Genomic DNA, 4,957 nt, shown 5'->3' on the forward strand with positions numbered 1-4,957 from the left:
GGAGAGTGAGAATCAATGGTTTGCTATAAATGCAATCTTTGTAAGGTTTCTCATCAAGACCTGATTTCTGACTCTTGACAATTGGCACAAAAGGGAGATGACAGCATTTCAGTCCCCACTCTAGGAAGAAAACCTTCCCCAGCCGAACCAGGAGTAGATATACAAGTAGTTATTGCCCAAGAAAATAAGAGGGGCTTCCTTGGCCTTGATGAAGTAGACATTAATTCCATACTGTCAGACCATTCATAACATAGATGTAATTCATTGACATAGAGCTATAAAAACGAGTTCACTTATAAACATAAGATGAAGGGAGTTAGTTAATTGCAATTACAAAAAGAATTACTGAGTTACATGTAAGCAAATGAGTGGGCTCAAATATGGAAAAGATGTTACTGTAAGGTGCCACACCCATTACTGTGAATATATAAATACCACAGTCCAGGAGTAATATTCAAACTCAGAATCTTCTCACTGTAGTTCAGCTGAACTCACATCTCCTGTCAATATGTCCTACAACCGCTGCTCTGGAAATTTCTCCTCTCTCTCCCTTGGGGGCCACCTGTGCTATTCAGGCTGCTCCTGTGGCTCTTCTTACCCCAGTAACCTGGCATACTGGGACTGGTACTGACCTCTGCTCTCCCACTACCTGCCAGCTGGGCTCCTCTCTCTACAGTGGCTGTCAGGAAACCTGCTGTAAACCCACTAGGTATCAGATATTCTATGTGGTGTCTAGACCTAGCCAGATATCCTGCTACCACTCAAGAATCTCCACACTCTGCAGGCCCTCTCAGACAACTTATTCTGGGTCTCTAGGCTTTGGGTCCAGCAACAGCTGCTCCCTGGGTTATGGATCTGGAAGCTCCTACTTACCAGGCTGTGGTTCCAGTAGCTTCAGACCCATGGCTTGCAGAGTCTATGGTTTCCCTGCTCTAAACTATGGATCTAGATTCTGCTACCCATCCTACTTCACTTCTGTGGACTTCCAGCCTTGTTACAGACCAACCTGTGGATCTGGCTCCTACTGATCATCGTACATAATTTTTAATCTTGTCCAATGTCTTCAATGACTCTATTCATAACCTTTATTGTTTTCATCATCTACAGAAAGAATTACCCTCTTATTTCTAATTATCAAATTGTCACCTTGTCTCTGGTCTTAAATATTGGCTGACAAACTTTATCTAAAAATTTTTATTATTAAAGCACTAACTCAAAATAAAGTCTAAAGTCTGCATCGCAGATAGAATTGACATTGTGTTTTCTTCCAAAATTGTGTGAAAAGTCATTATAATCTAACAAATTAATTGATTCTGATATCTAGCTATGTTTATTGTTGATAGCTGTTTATTATATTTGTTTATGTGATTGTAATAGATAAAAGTGTTTATTGACTAGGGTTTGTGATAGATAAAAGAGATAATATGAAAATATCAATATGCATGTGGGAAAAGGTTCTGAAATCCTACAAAGTTGGGGATTTGAACAAATTTTAGAGGACCTCAGATATTTTTCTTTCTCAGACTATAACTGGTGGAAGAGTATTGTTTGAACAGAATACCTCAGAATCAGGAATTAGATTTATTCCCTTGTAGGATGTGGATCCCCACATAGACACTGTTATAGATATAGTTTTATATAGCTATAATTACCAATGAATATATAGCTATAAATGAATATGTAAATATAGATGAATATATAGATGATACAGATATAGTTATAGTTTGATATCCAAGGAAAATTAATCAGACTTCAAGAAGTTAAGAAATTATTAAAAGCAAAATATGTGTTATGTGGTATAAACAGACTTACAAGGGATTCAGTAAATGGAAATGTAAGTCATAGATTTTATAACTATAATCCATGTGCTTAGGAAAAAAAGAGATAGAAAATTTTCAGAAAATTGAAACATATTAAAAGAATCAAGTAAAAATTCTAAAATTAAAAAATGAAATAAATGAAATGTAGAATTGGTTACAATTGGATTAAAAATAAATTAGACATAGCTGAAGAAACAATTAGAGACTGTTCAGAAGAGTATGTTCAAACTAAAATGTTAAGAAAACATAAAAATATTGAAGAGCACTCAAGAGCATATGGAACATGGAGAATAAGGAAAGGTAGAAAAATTTCAAACGGAGTCATAAAAAAAGTTGTGTGTGTGTATAAATACATATATATGTATATTTATACACAGACACACATATATATACATATATATAAATATATATATACACATTGATATTCAATGAAAAACTAACAGCCATTGACAAATCAAGACATCACCAAATCTAAGAGAAGAAGCATGGAATAGAAACATATCCAGAGAGAATTTTCCAAATAGAGGAAAATCAATTCACAAAGTCAAGAAATGTTACAAATCAGATGTATGACAAACATGAAGAAAGGCCCACACCTAGGCACAATGGAGTCAAACTGATTAACAAGAAAAATACCAAAAATATGTAAAACAACCCACAGGTAAAAAATCAAGTTACCTTCAGAAAAAGAAACAATAAAATTGACAACTGAACTATAAATATATAGAAAGGGGAACGTAGGAAAACAAATAGCCTCAAATATGTGAAGAAAGAACAATTTAAAACTAGAATACATGACTAGTGAGTATCTGTTTCAAAAAGGAAATAGAAATACAGATATTTTTAGAAAATTGAACACTTCGAGGACTTGTCACTAGCCTTCCAGCACAAAAATATATAGTTAAAAGTTATACATAGTCAAAAGCAAAATGACCCTTGCCTATAGCACAAAGATGTAGGAAGGAATAAAGAATAAATAAAAAAATATATATTGGGTACATGTAAACAAATATTGCCTGTAAAAACATGGGGACAAATATTTATCAGTATGCATAAGCATACATAAAGTGAAAACACTAACATAATAACACATGAATTCAGGTAAGAAAAAATGGCCTTAAGATTTCTAACATTCTTACATTGTACAGAAAACAGTAAAAATATGAATTTATGTTAGCAAATCAACAATCGGCTGTGATCTTGAAGGCAGCACTGCCCAATAGAACTTTCTTTGATGCTGAAAACATTTTTTATCTGCAATTTCCACTATTTGGTATCCATTAGCCTTGCGTTATCTGTTGTGCACTTGAAACGTGATGAATATGACTGAGGAATTGAATTTTAATTTAATTTAATTTAAAGTATTCAAATTGAATTTGATATATGTGGCTAGTGCCTACTCTATTGGACGGTGTGGCCTTAGTGTAACATTTAAATAACTAATGAGATAATGAGTATACTCCTGGTAGTCTGACAGATTGATTGTTAAGAAATATCTTGCTTAATATACAATAAACATCTTAACATATAGCAAACTTTGAGATTAATAAAGTAGAAATAGCATTTTTGTTTCTTTTGCCGGATATAGATTTTATGTTTCGTTTTCTGTTTCCTCATATCTAAGAGAATCACTTTTATGTAGAAAACAGTTTTGATTTTCATTCCAGTCTGATATTCTAAGTCTTTTATATGGACTATTTGTCATATTATATTTAACTTAATTATTGATACCGTCAGATTTCTACCTACATATTTACTATTTTATTCTTATTTATTCCATCTTTTAAGTTTCTTTTTGCCTCCTTTCATGCATTTGAGGAGTAATAAAATGGTTTAATGCTATAATTTTACTCTTTTGTTATTTTTTCCAGGCATTTAATTTTTAAGCAAAATCTTAGATTTTAATGATCATTCTTAATGTATTACTGTTCACTTCTACTAATATATTAAGAACCAAATTATTAGTGCTGTGTAGAATGTGCATTTAGACATAATGCATTCATATTTCAGTCTTCTTTTCCCCTCCTGTAATTCCAAATTTCCCTCTGAGATTATTGTATTTTACTTTGAGAAAATCCTTCAATATTATTTTGCTCAGGTTAACCTGTTATGGAAAGCTCTATAAAAATAAGATATTTGGATATTTTACAGTGGAAAAATAATCTTAAAGGAATAGAGTAGATAAAAATTATGTTTTACAGTGAAAAAGAAAATCATATCAAAGAATCTGAAGGTAGAAATGTTCAGAAGGTATTGCTTGATGGGAGTTGTTCTAGAGAAGAAAGACCTCTACAAAATTTTAAATATAGATGAAAAAAGGGACAATATGTATATGAAAAGCCATAAACAATGCTCATATTGAACTTTTTATTTTAAACTACAGAGATAGAAAACCCCATAAAGTCACTACTTATCTCCTCTTACCTCTAAAATATTTGACTCTGAGTCTTTTCACATGTGCACATATTGGCATCCCCTGAGTCTCTGCTTCAAAGTAGACTTCTTTAGTCATTTTTGCCTCTAAACATTTGTTCTGGTTTATCTCTGTGATCCACCATATTTCTTATTCAATTTACCTGATCTATTTTCTCTTTCTAAAGAATTTGAGAAGTAATTTTATAATAAAATACATAAAAATAATTTTAGGCAATGAAATAAAGTTAGGGAAAGAAAATCATTGGTGGCAAATAGGGTGCCTTTATTCCACAAACAAAAAAAACAATTAATTCATCTTAATCCCTTCCCTTAGAGCTAAGCATCCCCCAGCCAACATACAGTCAAATGAACAAAGAATCTTGGCCAGTGAGAAGAGAAGGGGATTTTCTGGTCACGATGAGATGACATCAAAGGCATGTCATCATAGAATTTCTGACATTGGAGCAGGTCATTAGCTTAGTGCTTTAACAACACGGTGAGTTCACACATGAATATGAGATGAAATGAATTTTTCATCTGCAATTACAGAAAATATTATTGAATTACACATACAGAGATGAGACTTTACAAGCGTGACAAAGGTGACTGTGTAGAATGTCACACCCATGGCTAAGAGTATAAAAACACCCCAGTCCAGGGGGTGACCTTAAACCTCAGAATCTTCTCATTGTCACTCATTGGAACTCACAACTCCTCTCAAC

At 32.8% G+C, this 4,957-nt stretch overlaps 1 pseudogene across 1 annotated transcript; it reads left to right on the forward strand.

The window, feature by feature from the left end:
- The first annotated feature begins 508 nt into the window (after positions 1–508).
- On the forward strand, positions 509–1,028 carry LOC307054042 (keratin-associated protein 13-1-like; annotated as a pseudogene). Its single transcript has one exon. The product of its transcript is annotated as a keratin-associated protein 13-1-like (transcript).
- The last annotated feature ends 3,929 nt before the right edge of the window (positions 1,029–4,957 follow it).

The sequence above is a fragment of the Hyperoodon ampullatus genome (assembly GCF_949752795.1).
Source record: "Hyperoodon ampullatus genome assembly, chromosome: 5".
Classification (NCBI taxonomy): Eukaryota; Metazoa; Chordata; class Mammalia; order Artiodactyla; family Ziphiidae; genus Hyperoodon; species Hyperoodon ampullatus.